We start from the raw sequence: 21,778 nt of genomic DNA on the forward strand, positions 1-21,778 counted from the left end.
ATTTGTTTCAATGGTCCATATAGCTTTTAGCCGATGCAGTGACAGATCGATGACGACACTGTTTTTGTGTGTTAAGTAGAAAAAATAGTATATTTTGGCGATTTTCTTAGCGTTTTTTAACTTTGGTTGCACCGTGATTGTTCTGTAAGGAACAACATTTCGAAGTACCCGTACAACCGAAGTACGGGGTATGGTGCCTGAACTAAAATAGGTCGGAAATAGTTTAAGAAATAACTGTGACAGGAGCACAGCCAAATACCTATACTAGTCAACAAAATTTAGTTTCAAATTAGTCATCCACAAGATTTTTTTTTATAGCCACTTTTAACCTAACCTAACAGGCTTAATTGTCAAGAACTTAAGGCTCGACAATGGTTAGAATGGTGTCAAGAAATGGCAAAAGCGGATAATCAATTTTCAGTGATGGGGCACATTTTCACCTCAGGGGAATGATTGTCGAAAAACTAATACATCCACAGAGAGTGACTGTTTTTTGCAGTTTCTGGCCTGTTGGCATCATCGGGTAATATTTTTTTAACAAAATGAGGCCGGTCATTCGGTTACTGTGAATGGCGTTTGCTATCGTGAGTTGATAACAAACTTTTTATGGCACGAACATGAAAAATAAAAGGGACTTCAATGGCTTGTCAACTAAAATGATGTTGTATACCATGGACATTATTGGACCTTGTTTTTTGAGTATGATAGACGATTCTCTCCGTAGTGGTGTTTCTCCTAGTTCCTGGAAAGAATCAATCGTAGTGCCAATAGAAAGAGTTAAGGGGACAGCTAATCCGCCTGAATTTCGGCCGGTCAACATGCTTATGACGGAGAGTAAGATTCTTGAAGGAGTGGAACTACAATGGTTCAAAAGCTATTTATTAAACAGAACTCAGGTCTTGGATTAAACGCTGGGTGTACCTCAAGGAGCGTTGTTGGGGACACTTCTTTTCATAATTTACATAAACGACGTGGAAAATGTATTAAGACATGCGAAGGCTAGGCCGTTTGCGGAAGATACCTTGTTATATGTGTCTGGATGATCTTCGGAGGAGTGTATCGATCAACTGAATGCTGATTCAAAAAACATTGAATTGTATTTCAAAATGAATATATTAAAGCTTAACACTTCAAAAACAAAAGCTATTATAATTAATGGAGAATCTGTACAAAATATTATTATTAATGAAATGGCAATTGGAAAAGTTGAAGAAATTAAGTATTAAAGAGTTATTATTGATATAAAATTATGTTTCGAAAATCACATTAACAATAAATGTAATAAAATTGTTAAGAAAATAGGATTTTTCCAAAGAAGAAGAGGTAAAGTACATTTCTATGAATTGTGCAATTAAAATTTATAATGTAATGATCAAACCACATTTTGAATATTGTTCATCAATACTGTTTCTGGGTTCTAGACAAATGTCAGAAAGGTTGCAAAACAGAGGAATGCGCTGTATTTTCATGTGTAATAGGTTAACACCGATACAACTTATGTCAGATATTCTAAAATGGCTAAAAATTAACCAAAGAACATTAAGGAATGTACTAATTTTTATCTTCAAAATGAAAAATTATATGTTACCTAATTATTTTTATAATAAAACTAGCGGACCCAACAAACGTTGTCTTGTCATTATAATAATTTCTAGAGAATAGTTTGCTAGAAATAAATAACGAACTTATTGTAAGTGTGTAAGGAGGTGCTTTATAAGTGGGAAAGGCCGGGAAACATGCAGTCAGCGCTATAGCGAATAGTCAGCGGACTTGTTTAGCTGTACAGTTCAACCCTGCTTCAACTCTGCTACTGTTGTCCATTCACTTGACGTATATCTTGAAATGATAATGGGCCGGTGATATTAACAGATAACAGTCGAAGATAGAAGCTCTCCGCAAATAATGGCGCCAAGTATTTGTTTTGAATAAACCGGGACAACGGGCATACCTACATATGTGAAATAGCTTGGTACTTTTGAATAGATTACATAATTCAAAAAATTCAGTGAGTTTAGTTTTTGGTGGATTAATAGGACGATCAAACAGATCAAGATGGACGGCTAAATGCGATAGATAGATATATATTTTATTTTCATAGATAAATGCTTTTTACAAATTATTGTTTTTGTTTTTATAATATGCAGCTTGCTTAGGGATTTGATATTTAATTTATATCTTACAACTGAAAAAATGTATAATATTTTAAAGATATTTTGAATTGGAGATTACATTTGAAGGAAAGCTTTGATTAAAACCTTCATTTAATATGTTTTATACAGAGTTTTATATAAAAGGAAAAAAATGACTAAATAAAAATAAAACTTAAGAAGATAAATTAATTGCCAGGCTATGGGACATAATATTTGCGTTTTGAAATAATAATTTTATAGATAAGAAACAAGAAATATACGTATTTGACTAAATAAGTACATTTTTTTAAATTATTTAATAAATAAATGAAAAAACAATGAAAGAGAATAAATAATAATAAATGAATTAATAATAAATAAATAAAGACCGCATAAGAATAAATAAATAAACTCTAACAGGGAATAAATAATAAATAAATAGACAATATAAATAAATAAATTAATTAACATATAAGAAAATAAAAATAAATAATGAATAATTTAAACAAAAAAAATAATAATACAACAAAAACATATATGCATGTATTGTATATTTATAAATAATAAATTATATACATTTATTGGTTTATTAAATTTTGTATTAATACATTTAATACATCTTAAATTAAATTTTTGGTTGAGAATTTCAATTTTTCTTGCAACTGGATATACACCGGTTTGTTCATGTAAGAGTTGAGTGGAAAAAAAACCAAGGTAGATTTGCCATCATTTTCAAAGTTTTGTTTTGTGAAATTTAAAGTTTTTCAATGTGCGATTTTGCACAAGTTCCCCATACTGAATATCCATACAATATTATAGTTTGAAAAACTACTTTACAGAGGATAATCTTATTTGATTTACTCAGGGGTGATTTCCTACATATAAGGGGGTAAAGTATTTTAGTAGCAATACTAATCTTGTTTAGGGTGTTTGTGATATGGTCACGGAAAGTTAATGTCTTGTCTAAGTATACACCTAGATACTTGACAGAATTAACCCACGGGATATCACAATTTTTAATTTTAAGCTGACCAAGTGGTAAGGCAGAGGCTTTTCTTTTTGTAGTGAAAAGTATGGCCTGTGTTTTTTCAGCATTAAGCTTAACTTTCCATGATTTAAAATAATCGTAGATTTTGTTTAAACCATGTTGTAAGTCATTCTCAATTTCATGGCCAAAATTATTTGAGCTATAAATAGCGGTGTCATCGGCAAACATTGCTATTTCGCAATTCCAAAGTTCTGGAAAATCAGAAAGCTAAATGCGTAACTGCTGGATCCCGTTCATGAATTGGGAAATCAAAGACGTACATGCCAATTTGATAAATAGTTTTTCGTCATCTTTATTAACCGGAGGAGCATTAAAATTGGTATTTTCAACCCGAAATGCACCCATGTCATGGCCTTTATTCATATACTTGAAAATATATTCTTCACTGAACTGCAGAACTCAACATTAATATGAACATTGAGATTGAATGTTTTACTCAGGAGAGGCGAATATGGGACCACCATATTCAATTCAATGTCAATGTCTACGCTGTTAATATTTTTAACAAATGATTTCTTCTATGATATGTTGGATATCCTTTAGCATTTGGGATCGTATCGTTAGTGACATGTTTCGGAAAACTTTTAGTTCACTTTCCATCTGCCATGCATAGCGATGAACGATTCAGATTGCCGCATGGGCCATGAATCATGTTTGTTGTAACAATATCAAACAACATTTGATCAGTAGAAGGATCTGGAATTTTCGCAGAAATTATAGTGTCGATTTCCGCAGGACGTATTTGATCGACTAACCAAACCAAAATGTGAGCATGCGGTAATCTCCGTTTTTACCATTCAACGCTATACATCCTGCTGGATGTGGGACGTGTGGGACCGAATACATGTAATTTTGTAATGAAATTTATCAAGACTTCAATTTTTGTCTGAATACACGTACTGTAATGTCATAACGATGTATTGCATTTTGCCAGGCAATAGTAAAGATTTAATTTCCGATCATTTCGGATTACACATGAACGTGATAAATAAACACGGCCATCCATATAATACATAAGTCAGAGCACCCTGGACATATTCTTGCATATGGCGTGGACTGCCTACGTATGATGGTGGTTGATTGATAAAATTACCGAATTGAGCGTCGTCGGCTTTGGTGATGTTAACGTCTCGTAGGTAAATATATTCTTCAGTACGCACCTATTTTTAGATTAAATTTCAAGTATCGTAATCGTTCGCTCTCTATCTTTACTTACCTGTCGACCATTAATTGCTGAGAAAGCTCACCACATCGTAGAATAATATTTGTACAGTGCTCTATACCTCTCCCACTTATGTACCACATCCTAACACACTTACAATTAGTTAAATATTTATTTTTAGCAAAATATTCTCTAGAAATTATTTATATGACAAAACAACGTTTGTCGGGTCAGCTAGTAGGAATATAAAAAATAGATAAAAAGCTATTCTCAGACCTACCGAATGCATATGATAAATTTCAGTGAAATTTATTAAGCCGTTTCAGAGTGTGACAGTGACTGTGACAGGAGAATTTTATATATTAGATAGTTTATGTATCTGATGTGCAAACATATAATTTAAGAAATTATGGCGATTTAAAGCTAAAATTTTGTACAACAAGTAGATCTCAGAGTATATTGTATCATAAAGGTTTTAGACCAGGAAAGTCTGCAGTCGATCAAATATTCACATTACGGCAGATCCTGGAAAAACCCAAGAACGCCAAATCGACACCCACCATCTTTTCATCGATTTCAAGGCAGCATATAACTACAGGGACGAGCAGGGACGAGCCATGTCTACTTTTAGCATCGCTGTCAAACTCTTCCCTTTTGTACAGGATGACCATGGAGAATTCACGTTGCTCCATAAAGGTTGGAAACAACTTAACAGAACCTTTCGATGTCAAAAAAGGTTTTAGACAAGGTGATGCGCTGTCATTTGATTTTTTTAACATCGTGCTTGAAAGAATAGTGCAGAGCTCACACGTCAACACTAGAAGCACTATCTTTCAAAAGTCTGTCCAATTACTAGCATATGCTGATGACATTGACATAATCGGAAGAACTCAGCGTGATGTCCATGGGGCTTTTGTGAGTATTGAGGCAGATATGGGTTTAACGGTTAATGAGGGCAAAACAAAGTCAAAACGTCACCATCGACAGACGTAATTTTGAAGTAGTCAAGGACTTCGTCTACCTAGGCTCCGCTGTAAACGCAGAAAACAACACCAGCGCTGAGATCAAACGCAGAACAACTCTTTCTAACCACTGTTTCTTTGGACTAAGAAAGCAATTGAGTGGTAAAGTCCTCTGTCGAGGAACCAAAATGTTGCTATAAAAGACCCTTATCATTCCCGTCGGTGGAGAAGCATGGGCTATGACAAAAGCGGATGAAAGTACATGGGTCGGTTCGAGAGAAAAGTTCTTCATGTGGTCTACGGTCCCGGATGCATCGAAGGGGAGTGGAGGAGAAGATGGAACGACGAGCTGTACGGGCAGTACAGCGACGTTGACTTAGCCAGAAGGGTAAAAGTCCAACGACTAAGATGGCTGGGTCACGTAGAGCGTATGGAAACCAATGCTCCGGCCCGGAAGTCTTCGAATCCACACCCATAGGACAGCGTAGCAGAGGAAGACCGCGGATCAGGTGGCGCGCACAAGTGGAAGGTGACCTCACCCAACTTGGAGTGCGAAACTGGAGACATCTAGCTAGGGACTGAGCTAGATGGTGAAGTTTGTTGGGTGAGGCCTTAAGTACTATTCACATGAGCACGACCAACGACCAACGAATGAACGAATATTCGTCGATTTTGACGTTTCTTTCACATGAGAGTTTTTAATTCGTCGCGAATGAAGCCACAGCCGAACATCATTCACCACCGAAACCAAAACAAGAATGATTTTTTAGGTTAAGTACGCGCGATTATTTTATTCGTTGCTAGTGTGGATAATGTGGAACGCGAATAAAGTTTGGCAGTTCGTATCATATATAATTTTTTTCGCGACGAATAAATTTGTTTTCTTAAATTTATTAATATATTATAATGAAAAGTAAAAGTATGTATCATAAATGAAATGGAATCTATATTGCTATCGTTTTGTTTAGAATATGTGTGCAAATATGTCTTCAATCGTATATAAACTCACATTTTGTAATTCATTCGTCGTTCGTTGGTCGCGCTCATGTGAATACTACTTTAGTTCACACAGGACTGTAGCACTACCTTAAGTAAGTAAAGGTTCAAAATTATTTAATAACTTGCCTTTTGACTGAAAGTCAAAAAATAATTGAACTATTTTTTTAAGAAAAAATATATTGTATGTAAAAATGAATTATACTTAATTAAAAATATTAGTTTTTTTTTCGTAAAATTTGTTATAAGTTAAAGATTGTAGAGTAGCGAAAGCTAAATAAAAAATCAAACATTAATTTACATCCACATATTGTGTTCCCAGCTTTTTCATATCAAAATCCACAGTTTTCTGGTCCACTGTCCCTACGCCACCTGCATCACAAATCGAAAACTAAAACATCTGATTTTATTTCATCAACTGCCGATAACTTCAGTTCGTTTCGTTCATTCTGTCTGTTTTCATGTGTGAAATTTTTCTTCGATTTAAAATCGCACAAATTGTGCTCTAGTTTGTTTTATTTATTAAAATAATATCCAATTCATAAAACTTCCAAACGAGTTCTCCACAAATATCAAAGAACCCCGCAGCTGAAAGAATCGAAAGATCCAAAAAACTCATTTACCATTTACCGTGTTTCAAAAATTGCTTCAAAGAGAACGCCATTTTATCTGAGCCACAGAGTGATTTGTGATTGGTTGTCAGAGAGAAGAAAAATATAATACTAATTGGTCCAACTAAACTAAAACTAACATGCAACACAAAAATTAGTAAATTAGTTGTGATTGCTCATTTGAATATCAATCTCTTTTTATTTTGATTTGAACAATAGAAAAACCCGATTGAAAATCTACTTTTCAAAAGTTGGATGATCTAATTTGGCACTTTCCGTGCTGAATTTATAAATTTTTCTTTGCATAAAGGTAAGTCTTGGAGATTGGAGAATCTGGAATCGGTAGTGTGACGATTTTATGTTAGTTGTCTTTTCTTATTTTTGTGTTTGGTAATCCAGCTGTGAGTACGATGATAGAGATTGTCTTGTCTACTTGGCTTTGAAGTGTATTTTATTTAATTTTTTGTTTCAACATGAACATGAGTTCATACTCAATAATTACTTTCTCAGTGACTCATCATTATGATGGAATCGAAGTATAAAAACGGCGAGAAGTCTGCATTGCATAGCCAGAGTAGTTTAACAGTTTTTATGGCACTCTTTCTAATTAATTTGAACTCAACTATCGCTTTATTTTTTTGTTGGTTCAAGTAGATGGATAGGTACCTATCTACTTTTCCAAACAAAGCAAATCAGCACAAAGCACTGTTTTGTATTTATTTGAAAGGTAAATGTCTGAATAAGTGGCAATTTCTTTTCAAATGACTCCCCCTTTATGTGTTTCTTCTATTTGAACAAGACAATAAAAGTGGGGCTCGGGCTAGCCTAAAGTGCACAAGCAACTTATTGCACCACCGCACACGGTGGATAAAGAAGAAGTTGAGAAAACATTAAAATAATACCCCACACACCGTTCGACATCGGGCTCGACTGGATTCTTATTTTTTTTTCTTTTTTGTTACAGCATTGTCCTTTTTTCTTGTTTTGCAAAAGTGTCATTTTTCCTTTCTTTAGAGTTCTGTTTTAGTGAATTGGGAAAAATCGATTTGTGGTTCTGATTTTTATCCTTATTTTTGTGGTGTGTTGGTTTTGCCAGAAGAAATTTCAATACGCTAATGAATAACCTTCAAAAATAGATTCCAAAAGAAAATTCTAGGTCATTGATGTGTTGTGCGACGTGTGTTTCCTGCTAACGCTTCCAAAATAATATCTTGGTAAAGTTCTGCTTAAATACATATACCTATTCGGTTTTTGAAGGAGTATCGAGAGTTTTCTTATTGGGATTGACCGTTAAGGTAGGGGTAGGTGAATAAGTTTATTAATTATCAACATGTTCTTTCCGATTAGTGTAAATTAATGAATCTGAGCTAAAGAAAATAATTTACATGATAGATTTTATAAGTCATACATTAGAAGATGGGTTCCTAAAAAGGTGCTGAAATAAAGGACTAAACTTGTGTTTTATCTTTTGTTATTTGACAAAACTGTTGTGTAATTAATAAAGGTACTTGAAGTTAAGGTCTGTCAAATCTTATTGATTAAGGTTTTTTCACCCCAAAGAAAAGTTGTTAACTTTTGTGTTTATTAAAAATAAAACTAACAAATTAATTTTAGTAAATTCATAGCTTTCGGAAAACGAATGGCTAGTAATTTAAAACCTTCGGCAAATACATTTCCCAAGTACCCACAAAAAGGCAAAACAACATTTAAAAAAAGAAGAAATTTGCTATCAACAAAAATGTGTTATCAATTCGGAGAAACATGCTTCTTGGTCAACACTATTTTTTACTATTATTAATATATTCTTTATTTCTCGATAATTGTTAACATTTTGTTGCCTAATTGACTTATTTTGAGTTTGTAGTAAAAAGATTGTTAAAGTTATAAATACATATAAAAAAATAATATAATACATAAGCAATAATACATTTAAAATAAATACAAAAGAAAAGAAGAACTTGTTTTAACAGAAAAAGAGATTTACATTTTATTTAGTCATCATTTAAATAAGTTTAGAATTCAATCGATGGAACTGTTACGGTAATCTAATGCATGATTCACATCGATTAAAAGAATGTTCCAACCTAAGCCACCATTTAAAAGATCCTTTGTATCTTCAAGTGTAAGGAAACTCTTTGAGAAGTAAAGCTTGCGGATTTCTTGTAAGATTGGGTACACAGCTAGAAAATGATACACGTTTTCGGTTTCATTGCGGTTTCACAAACTATATATCTGGCGAAGGTCAGTTCTATGAGGTTTATAATTTAAGCAAAGCAATTCAGTCCTTTCTTTAAAGATAACATTCATTTGATTAAGAGAGAGTGGTTTAATTTTGTATATATAAGCCTAGTCATAGACGGTTTTATAATGGCTGCAATCGACTACGAAAGAAATCCTTTATGTTTTTAAAGCTTTTCATATCAACCAACGCTGATTTCTTCAAAACCCAGTACCTGCACTGTAACTCGTAATACAAACTACTATGTACAACGAAAAAGATGGGTTATATGAAACTTGTTGCTCATAAACTTATCTCTTGTAAGGACTCAAAAAAAATTTGGAACAATGTAAGGGAACTAGGAGGGCGCTCTCAAAAAACTGCAAACAAGAAATCTATAGGAGAAGACAGCCTTGCAAATTATTTTAAAAAGCTGTTTTCAATTAAAGATACCACCATTTTAGAGTTTAGCTATGCTCAACCACACACCTGTGTGTACGAACTAGACTGCCCAATTTCACTGAACGAACTGCATACAGTTTTGGATAAAATGAAAAATAACAAGGCACCTGGTGTCGACGGAATCCCTTCCAAATTTTATAAATTCGCCACTTTAAAGTTCAAAAACTACCAGGTAAACTTCTTCAACCAACTCTACGATGATGCTTCCGTTCCGATCTGTTTTAATATAGCGATAATCTATGGCATTTTCAAGAAGTGGGAGACGAGCGTTGCTGAGAATTATAGGGCATATCTATCCTAAATACGCTGCGAGAAGTTTTTAACTCAATTTTCTATGAGAGGCTTTTTAGATGGATTGATTCAACAAACCGCTTAAGTATTTTTAAAGCAGGGTTTCGGATTCTCTACTGTGGATCATATCTTTGCGCTGTCTAGTATTGCATCAAAGTATTTGTAGAATTTGTAGAAAAATAAGATTAGAGGCTCTACGTTTGCTTTTAAGGCGGCCTTTGACACGGTAAATAGGCAAGCACTGATCTACAAGCTATCATCTAAAGGTGTATCTAGAAAATTTCTTCCTACTTACTTACTTACTTAAGGCGGTGTTACAGTCCTGTGTGAACTAAGGCCTCACCTAACAAACTTCTCCATTTCTTTTATTATACTCCAAATTCCTGGGTTAACAACAGCGGCAGTTTGGAATGGAAGCAAATTATCGGAATGGTTTGAGACGTCTACGGGTGTTCCCCAAGGATGCATTATCTGTCCAATTTTGTTTGCCCTTTATATCGATGCTGTCACTGACATTCTTCCGGGAGGTGTATTTTTTGCGGGCTCCTTAGTCAAAGTTTTACTGTATGCTGATGACCTGGGGTGGAATCGGCTAAGGTGATTGTTGATAAATGACAATCAAAATGATCGAATTTGGTATACATAAGGTGATAGTCAAATTGATACCTAAAAAGCTATCACAAAAAAATGTGATAGTCGTTTTCAAATAAATTTGTTTATTCCGAATAGAGCTACCAGACGCTTACACAAACGACTGGAAATTTTTCTTAGTTCACTTTGTTTCTTTTAAAAAACACATTCCTGTGACCGTCAAAGCTTACGACATTCGAAAAAAGAAAGAAAAGTAAGAATGTTGTTCAAATTCAACCAATTTGAAACTTTTATTTAGATATTTTATAAGAATCAAATTAAAATTTCACCAAGGCAACAACGAATTTTGACAATTTGAATCTGAAATTGTTCAATCGAATTGAATTGAGTTGAATCATCTTACACAGACGGAATGAAAATGATAGTCAATTTGACTATCAAAAAATTGATAGTCAACAATCACCTTAGCCGATTCCACCCCTGGTGCTATTGGCTGATACACCATGTGCTCTGTAACTGCAAATCAACAGAATTCAAAACTACTGTTCAACTTGGGCCCTAAAAATCAATACAAGTAAAACAAAAGCTATGATTTTTGAATCTAGACACCGAAGAAGGCTACCGGAGGAATCATGGACCATCAACAATGAGCACATCGATGTAGTAAAGGAGTTCAAGTACCTAAAAGTGTTGATAACATCTAACCTTAACTGGAGTAAACTTACAAAGGAGAAAGGTAGGGAAGCCAAGCTAGCTATAAATCTGATATGGTCAACGTTTTTCAGCAACAGCAACATTGATGTAGCATCAAAGTACCGAGTATTCAAAGCAACAGTCAATACTTGTATGTGTTATGGGGTGCAAGCATTTGGGTACGCACAACATGAGGAATTCGAAAGTATCCAGAGGTTCTTTTTCAAACAACTATTCCGATTACCTAACGCAACACCAATGTATGCTTTTGTGTGGAGTCAGGCTAAGCATCGATTTACATCCAAAATCTTAAATCGCATGCTAAATATCTGACTACAGTAGTGAAAAGAGAAAACGGACTACAAAAGTTAATTCTGTTAAGGCAACACGTTTCAAAGAATGGTACCATCTTGCTGCGGCACAAAATGTAACGCTTCCTTTAACTGAAAATAACGTTATTGAATGGCAGAATTTAAACTTTGTTCCTTATAGATCCCATTTATCACATATCTGCACTCTCTGCAGTTTAAGAGAACTTGAAGGTACTCACCATTTTATAGCTGTTTGCCCAATATTGCAAAAAATAAGGCGATTATATTTCCAAGCCAGTTTTTTACTTTGAACAAGCTTATTGATATTCTCCACGGATCAATTGGTTGGATAAATCTCTTTAAAATTTGTAAACATGCGTTGTCATATCGCAATAGTGTTTGAACCTTAAGAAATATTCTCCCAGTTAAAAAAATAACAAATATTTGTGTTTCAAATCACGTGAAAATTGTATACCTAGTATTTATGTTGCAAATCATTAAAATTGCATAAAAAGTCTTATATATTTCAAATATTTGTGTTTCAAATCACGTTCAAATTAAAAAGTAGATATTTAGGTTTGGAGTATACCATTAAAATTGCTTAAAAGTGTAATATATTTCAAATTTAAAATATAAAATGTATCTAAACATTATCTATCATTACTATGATCTGCTATAAACTAATTGTGTTTTAAACAAAAACTACTCCTTTTTTAAGATTCGCTTTTCCTTTAACAATTTTCTCTTTAAAAGTCGAATAAGTTGATAAAATAAATAAAAAATGTAAAAAAAACTGTTTATTGAAGATTTAAAAACTTTTATATTTTACTTATATGTATTTTAGTATAAACAATTTCTATCAGGCAGACGGCAGGTTTGCCATGCCCTTATGTTCTTAGTTTTAATAGAATGTAAAACTTATATACTATAATAAAGAAATTATCTAATCTAATCTATAAGCCCAGGTTTCGATATTTGCGCTCTATTCAGAAATTGCAAATACAAGCAATCATCTATTTTAGCTATACAGCTGTCGAATAAGTCCTGCCAATTGGTATGGGCTGTATTATTGAGGTCGAAGACTACGCTGTGTCTAAAAGCTAGATCATTTCATTCTTTGAAAGGCGATATTTGACGTCTAAGTGCATATTTTAATATCTGTTTTTGAAGATTTGAGTCAGGCCTTTTCATAACTTTTATTATGTAATCAGCATATCGTGACGTCTGAAAAAGATATAAACAAAAATAAAATGTTTTTTTTTTTTTTATTTCCATTGCAAGTACATTTACCAACAATTTGTTGTTTTTCTTCCATTTGTAACGGGTGATTTTTAGATGTAAAGCTTTCAAACAAGCAGTACTTTTTTTGGAGTTGGTCTACAGCTGTTACTGTTTGGTCTGTTCTTACAACTGTCACATGATTTATGCTTCGTTTAGTTTGCCACTCATAATGAATAAAATAAAATAATGAATACTCCTGAACATCGTTAAAAAATAATGCAAATTATTTTATCAAATTAATAGCTTTGTCCGTGCGACGCAGCACCCGTAATTCGAGCAGCTCTTGCTGCTGTGGGGCAGAGTATCCAAGAAGACCCAAATAAGTCCATCCGCCATCGCTCGATACAATTGCACTAGCAAATAGTTTTCTTTATAATATAGCGAAATTGTTGGCCTTAGCGTTAAATTATATGCGTTGTAGTTCTTGAAAACACCCGTTAAATATTTAGCTAACTCGGCGAAATGCGTACCTCCAGAAAACTTAATTTGGATTAAATAAGATAGATTTTTATTACTTGTCTTAAGTAATTTACATTGTTTTCAAAATCAAAAAAAAAACAGAAGCCTAGTTGACAAAACATAAATTGAAACTTATCTTTTTTGACCTATAATTTATAAATAAACAATTATGAACATGATTTAAAAACTTTTGTTTGAATAGTTTACTATTGAAATTAAATATTATCTTCAGAAACTCGCATTAACAATTTTCCCCCTATAATTCAGAGCCAGTTCGCAGTACATATACATTTTTTTAACGTCGACTTCGTTCAACAATGAAATTATTCGAGCCAGCCGCGGCGCTCACGTTCTCTAAATAATTTTAAAAACATACCACACACCTTATGAAAAACGCACAATATTTGAATGGATAATCGTCACACATTTTTTGGTAGTCTAGTAGAATCTTAAAATTAATATCAAGATTTTAAATTTTCTAGGAATTTATTTTTAAAATTACCAACAAATGTTCAGCATGGAAAGCATTCTAAGTTGCCAGGTACACCTATCATTTGTTTTCATCATTGAAACCAATCATTGGAACTTTCTGATAGATTAGCTATAGCTTTCATAGAAAATATCTGTCATTGGACACGAACATTTCCTGATTGAAATCAAGCATTTACTATTAGGTTCCATATTTTACAGTACTTAAAAATCCGGTTTATCATAAGCTGTAGTGATTCTAAAGATGACGCGAGAACCACAATACCATCATTCTCCCGCGTATTTGATACCAGCAGGTTAGAAATCGACTAAGTCTTCGATGAATAGAGCGAATAGGCTTGGACTCATCGTACAACCTTGTCTAACGCCTGATTTAGTTCTGAATCAATCCGACCTTTCTGTATCATTTCAAACTGCTGTTTTAGTATCCATATACAGGTTTTGCAGGACTCTTCCAAATTTTAACGACATTTCCATACAAAAGAGCTTGCCTATTCACCCTGTCAAATGCAGACTTAAAATCCACGTAAAACACGTATAACTTCTTTCTTCTTCTTATAAAAGAATCCACAATGCTTTTCAGAGTAACCGGATCTAAATACTGCCTGAAATTCTTTCATCAGCTTATTTTCTTCAATCTTGAGCTGTGTTTGCAGAACAGCTTGTGGATCGGAAAAATTATTGATTCCCTAAACTCTTGAAGAATCGTACCTGTTCCCAACACCTCGTTGTAAACTGCAGTAAGTTTGTTTATTAACTCAACGGTTCCATACTTGAAAAATTTCACTGGTATCCCATTGAAGCCTGCCGATTTTCCATCCTTCATTTTGTTTATTGCTGTATCTACAGCTTCGTTGGTTATACCTGTGTCCAAAACTTCATTATAAATACCCGGATGTGCAAAATGAAAGTTGTTTTCTTTATGAATTGTGTTCAGCTAATTTTTAAAATAATCTGCCAAAAGCAAGGGTCTGAACATGAAATGGATTTTACCATTCAAATTGTTTACCAACTTCCAAAAGTCCTTCGAGTTCATAAAACTCGATAACCGTCTAGCTTCTGTCTCAAAGTTTTTTTTTTTCTTTTTTGGTAACACAAGTTCTTGTAATAGATGTTTGCTTGAAGGTATTGTCTTTAGAATTGCTCATCGCTTGAGCGACGATAAGCTCTTAACCATCCAATTAGTAATTTTCTGGCCTTTTTACACTATAGATCTAACCAGGGCGCTATAAAGCTATCTTGTGCTTTCCTAATACTGCACAACGTTCTCAAAACTTAATTTATAATTAAATAAACGTAATTTAATTAATACATGTATGTACATATATATATATAGGTATAACATAATTAAAAATACAATAAAAGAACCACATTTCAATATTTAAATGATGTTATAATTACGTATTCTTAACCACGACAGTCTTAATAACTGCACAATACATTTTACTAATTAGAAATATCTCAAAACAAACAAAATCACTTATAACCTTTGTATGCTTTTCCTAAAACAATTCACAGAACACATAAAACAAACAAATTTAAAACTTGTGTACCGACAGGAATAACATGTATGATGTTACGAGCAATATTTTGTGTTGCCAGTCTGTAGTACGGTTGACTGATTGACCGCGTGATTTGGAATGAGACCAATCGATTTGTTAATTGTTATCATTTCTTATCGAGATTTTCATTTTATTTTAAATTCTTCTATATATTCTAATTGTATGTTTGTTTTTTGTTACGTGAATATTTCCGATACAACTTTTGCTATAAAGGACCGTTAGCAGACAACCCCAAACTAAATACTCCTCTATTCTCATTTAATCAATTCCTGAACAATAACTGGGAAACACGACAAATCCAGGTGAAAATTCATCATCCCCTTTAACAGTCGATTGATAAATCCTTAATTTTATTAGAATTGTATAAGTTCATTCAGATCTCTTTCTGTCATAAATATATGAACTATCTTCTGTGGCATAATGTTGCAACGCACTCTTACAATTACAGTAAGATGCGTTGGCCTCGTTTTACCAATGCCCTAGCGAGAGAACTTCGTTCGAGTGACATTGCCCCACCAAACAACATAAACCTGACAAATACAGAAATTGACCAACATTTACAACAGATGGACGAAACAATAAAACGAACGATGGAACGGATAATACCAAAGTACAAAGAACGGGACCAAATGGACGCTTACAGAAACGCGACTATTGACGCACTACGTAAGCACAAGAGTGGCCTACTGACAAGACTCAAAAACTTGTACAGACGATTCACAGACCCACATGACTAGGAGGTTAGGACACTGAAGTCGTCAACAAAAAATGTCAATCTCTTGATTAAGGAGAACTACAGGTTATCAATTGACAATGGGACCGCAAGATCCGGTCAGTTAATTCCAGTGACCCTAGTATGTTCCCTAAAATCAACAAGATATTCAGAAAAAAGAACGATAATGACCTTCCGTGTCTGAACTCCAAAGAACTGAAGAGAACAGGGACGTACTCAGGACAGCGCAAATAGATCCAGAAGAAGCCATCTTTGACGATGACTTTTACATAATTGAAGATCCGAAGGATAAAGTTGAGGCGTTGGGAGCTGCTTTACAGCAAATGTACAAGGTGAATGTTAGCATTCGCCCCAACCACGACTTGGAAAACAGGACCCTACTTAATCACTCGTAATGATATCAAACAAGGGCGATCTGAGAACCGCGGTTTAGTGACGATTCCTTGGCAAATGCCATAATCGCCGAGCAAACGGGAGCAAGTCCCTTGTTAGTGACGAAGGTTCGAAAAGATCATCAATAGGGCTCTGACTAAGTAGGCTGCGGACAACAAAATAATTCCGGATAAACAGTTCGGGTTGAAGGCGGGTCATTACATAATTCATGCTCCGTCTAAACTCCTTTCTGATATCCAATGGAATAAATCAAAACAATAATGCACAGGTGCTGTTCTGGTTGATTTGGAAAAGGCCTTTGACACCGTTGTTGTATATACTTTATGATATGCTTAACGGTAGAAAGTTTGTTGTCAAAAGTGGCAATGTAACTTCTACCACAAAATCTTTAATTAAAAATGGTCTTCAACAGGGAGCGGTGAATTCGCCAATTCTCTTCAGCATTTACACCAGCGATCTGATAGGTAGTCTTACAAAGGCAATTGCGTACGCCGACGATCTAATTGCGTACAGAACAGCCGTAAAAGTTGAGGTTATTAGAATTCTCTTGCAGCGTGATTTCGACAAGATTCAGCGATATTTTGAGGACTGGAAACTGAAAATAAATATCCAGAAGTTGGAGACTGTTCTGTTCCGGACTCAGTTGGCTAGGGCCACGAGGGATACGTGCTAGAATTGGCGCAAGATGGTCATCGTTGATCTTCACGGGCAGCCATTGGTAAGCGAAAGTGTAGTGAATTACCTTGGTATCTGTTGGGTTGACCCCAGAGTGAAGGTAATTTGCTACATGGCCCTCATACGGCCAATGATCGTTTATGGTTGTCCTGTGTGGTTCAACGTTCCACCTTCTGAGATGGAGAAGTTTCGGGTGTTCGAGCGCCAGTGTGACGCTGTACCGGCTTATATCGAACAGCCGAGTCTTCTTATGTGCATTACTATTCCAACGAGGTCCTATACAACGGGGCTCGAATCAACAGAATTGACAATTTCGTGATAAAACCGTTCGAGGTCACATTGCTAGAGCTATGTCTTCGACCAACAATTTAATTTTCTGGGCGTTCTATCCGAAGGAGTGCACTCTTGAGCGGCTTCATTCCACCAGAGGCATTCTTTTTTTTAGATAGATGCGGTCTGATACGGGATAGATTGGCAGTTCCGCTAATGTACCACGTCAGACGACGAAGTGTGAATAGGCGACTCCTGTACAATCGGGACGTCATGGCACTGATAGGGTGAAGCAGGAGAATCTGTTTTGGTGGCTTCAATCGGCACTTCATAGTGGGTAGTCGGGATGGGGTTTTCAGCCTTGGCCGGCTTACATACTTGTTTTATACTTTTAGGTTTAGTTTTAAGTAGAATAGGCATGGTAGCACCAATAAAATAATTAAAATAAAAAATAAAAAAAAAAACATTTAATAAGGAAAAAAAGGAAATGAGAAAATGAAAAACAAAAAATGTTAGATAGTTAGATTTGCTGCCTTGTAGAATAGGTACTGTAAGTTAGCATTAAGTTTTATATTAAGGACCTTATTTTAAGTAGTTTTTAAGTAAAAATAAAAAAGGATATCGATATTAGTTTTTTTTTTTCAAATTTTCTAATAAATACAAAAATAAATAAAATGAATTACAGTAAAATAGATCTTAGGGCCGAAAGACATTAGAATTACGTATTATTGTTTAACTAAGAGTGTCCGTATGGGACCATTAAGTTAGTTGTAAGTTATGTTTATTTAGGCTAGTTTTATGAATTTTTGTCTAGCTTTAAGATTGAATTAATAAAAATGAATTTACACACACAAAAAAAAAGTGTGTAGGACTGTCAGGCCAGAGTTCTTGGATTCAATTCCAGCATGTGTCACCTAAAGTTTTTTTTTCACGGTTATTGACTCTTGCGAGGAATTGACAAATCCTTTAAGAATAATTTTTGTCATTATAATTTCTTTCTGAAACTACCTGTTCGGATTCAGCTTAAAACTGTAGGTTCCCCCATCTAAGACAACATCTCGCACATAGTAATGGTTGAGAGTTGTATTGTAAGTCACTAGGGCCTAGTTCTCAATGGACTGTTGCGCCACCTAATTTATTTATTTTTAAGCTTCTGCGGAATACTTCAAAGCATGTTTTTCCTTTTTTCAAACACCGAATTTTGCACATTTAGCTCTGTCAAATATTGAAAACTTTTTAGGAACTTTCTTAGATATGCTTTAGTAGGGTATCGAACATTTCCCAAAAATGAGAGCTGTATGCTTTCCGTTCGTCCGTCCGTTTTTAAAAGCATAGTATGTGTTGGTTTTACTGGTGAAATTTAGTTTCGGGGTAAAAGTCTCCACCCAAAGCTCTCTATGGTAAGTAGACTCAACCACGCAGCTAGACGTTCGTCCTTCTTGTCAACTGCTTAGTATTTTTATTTGTTATGCACATCCTAACTGTGGATTATCTCCAATGGAGATGGCACAACAGTTTAATATTCACCTTTGCTGGGTGCTGGGCAATACAGACATAATAGGTAACTGTAAGGCAGATGATCTCGCCATTTCCATTCTCATACATATTTCCTTCAGAATCCAATAAGTTGGGATCTGCAAATTAGGGTGATTTCCTGGAACGAAATTTGAGTAGCTTAAGAATAACATGGGGTGTTATGTGACAGTTTACTTAGAGAAAATGTTGAAGATACATTTTTAAGTTTTGTTTTAGCAAATGGGTTTAAGAAAAGCAATTACTACTACTATGGTGCCATAATGTGTATGATTTCCTGTTAATGGCATAAATTCGAACTACTCAAAATTAAGTAAATAATCGTCATGTGGTAAACCACTTTACATTGAAACTCCCAACACAACAATTACACCATTTCAAGACATATTTATTGCAAATGAAATACGAACATAGAGAAAAAAACATTTAAAAAAAACGCACACATTTCAATTGTATGAATCTAAGTAAACATTAAAAATTTTGTTAAATGGATTGTATACCAAATGATTTTTTGGATAAAATGAAATAATTTTAGGTCAGAATATACAGTCAGTCACGAAAGTCTACATACACCCTTGAAAAATGCAAAATCATCAATAATAGACAAAATTTCAGTGATATTTTTTATTATTTAGAATATTTACAGCTTAACAACTAAAATAGAACAAAAAGATTTAAATTTTTTTAACAATTTACTTGAAATAACAAAAAAAAAACAAAAAAATCATCTCACGAAAGTCTTCATACAGCTAATAATAAATATTTTAATTAAGAAAAAATAACAAATATAATGAACAAATTAATATTTTGTTGGACCTCCATTTGACTCCAGGACTGCTTTTAGTCTTCTAGGCATTGAAAGCACTAGATTTTCGGTGACATCAGGCGTAATGGAAGTCCAAGCATTTGTTAAAGCCGTTTTGAGGGAATTTCGATCGCTAATTTTATATTTCCGAATTCTGCGCTCTAACTCGTCCCAAATATTTTCGATGACATTGAGGTCTGGTGATTGGGGAGGAGGGTGGAGTTGTTTTGTTATCCTATACAGCAACCATTCTTTGACAATCTTCGCTGTATGTTTAGGGTCATTGTCTTGGTGTAGAACCCAGCTGTTACCAAGTCCTAATGAATCCGCAGAGACATGCAAATTACCTCGCAAAATATCCAGATATTGGTGACGATCCATGTTGCCCTCAATAAAAACCAGGTTACCAACACCAGAAGCTGCCATTGCTCCCCACACCATTACATGGCCACCACCGTGCTTGACTGTAGGAATCAAATTTTTTTCTTCCATTTCTTGATTCGCCCTTCGCCAAACTTTTCCCTTGCCATCGCATCCGAAGATGTTAAACTTACTTTCGTCCGTGAAAAGTACCGTTTTCCAGAAACTATGGTCATCCGTTATGTGCAGGTTTGCGAATTCCAAACGTTTTCGTCGGTTTACTTCACTTATAAAGGGTTTTCTTCGTGGAACTCTTCCATGAATGGATGAATTGTCTTGCCTGATGTTTTCGCAATATCTTCCGCTAATTTTGGGGCACTTACACGGGGATTTCTGGTGACTTTTTTAATGACACTTCGGATGTCGCGACTACTGAGTTTTTTTGGGCGGCCAGAACGAGGATTATTTGAAACGTGACCTCTATCTCTATAATTTTTAATTATGGTCTGAACTGTTGCTCGACTTTTATCCACTATTTTAGCAATTTCACCGTAACTTTTTTTTCGTTGTTAAGTTTTACGATCAGATTTCGAATTTCAACCGGTATTTCTTTTCGCGTCGACATTTTCACAAAATTTCGTTCGATCGTTATAGCAGTCAAAGCAAAACTGGTTTATAATTTCAAAAAAATTCCTTTGATGCAAAAAAATAACGGTTTTTTTGTAGAGAACGGCTGAAAAGCAGCTGTATGTAGACTTTCGTGAGATGATTTTTTTGTTATTTCAAGTGAATTGTTAAAAAAATTTAAATCTTTTTGTTCTATTTTAGTTGTTAAGCTGTAAATATTCTAAATAAAAAAAAATCTCACTGAAATTTTGCCTATTATTGATGATTTGCATTTTTCAAGGGTGTATGTAGACTTTCGTGACTGACTGTACAATACAAAAATGACAATATAATAGTCATACAGTTCCTATTCTTGACCTTTCCTACAAGTACTATCTTAAATATGCATTTTATATTGGTCACCCTGTATCTCTTATAATTTTATGTCTAAAAAAGAAAACGAAAGGGGTGGAAAAGAAATCCATACACAAATTTCAATTACTTCATGTACTTTCAGTGGGTGAACGAAATCGGTCTATGCAGATGCGACTGCCAAATGACAACCCCAAAAAAAGCCAATGTCAATGCAATTATCAAATTAGCCGGTTTTACAAATACACAAACGCAGGGCTCTACATAGTACATTCTCCAATTAAAAGGGTTATTGACTTCCGAAAGGAATTCAGTTTGAAAAATACATCCTAAAGGTCCCAGGACAACTCAATAAAACTTTACATATGCAAGATGGACTTTCACTTATTTAAATATTTCATCAAAAATAGAACTCAAACCATAAACATTAAAAATATGAAAAAACTGCAAACAGAAAAAAAAACATCACAATATTGTGAAACAGCTGTACAAATCCCAATTCGTGACAGACAACAACTAAAAAACATGCGTCCTTCTTTAGATCCTCTACAGTTTGTGGGTGTCTCTTCTTTCTTGTTCATTGTATTTCTACAAAGAGTCCATATACCGGTTTATACATACTTTATATGATGTATAATTATTTTGTTTGATGAAACTTAAAAAACAAGTTAGGGATAATTTAAAACATTTTGTGAAGCCTTTTATAAACCTTCAAATAGTTTTCAATGCAAAGAATTTCCCGGTAAAATATATTAAGTGAAATAAA

The 21,778-nt window shown here is 34.2% G+C and overlaps 1 protein-coding gene across 1 annotated transcript in view; it reads left to right on the forward strand.

The window, feature by feature from the left end:
* Window positions 1–6,731: 6,731 nt before the first annotated feature.
* The window catches only part of LOC129953907 (kinesin light chain), a 34,267-nt gene continuing 19,220 nt past the window's right edge, over window positions 6,732–21,778 (forward strand). The window contains exon 1 of the mRNA XM_056067444.1: window positions 6,732–7,218. The gene's annotated coding sequence lies outside the window, so the exon portion shown is untranslated. The remainder of the gene's footprint in view (window positions 7,219–21,778) is intronic.

The sequence above is a fragment of the Eupeodes corollae genome, chromosome 1, assembly GCF_945859685.1.
Source record: "Eupeodes corollae chromosome 1, idEupCoro1.1, whole genome shotgun sequence".
Taxonomy (NCBI): Eukaryota; Metazoa; Arthropoda; class Insecta; order Diptera; family Syrphidae; genus Eupeodes; species Eupeodes corollae.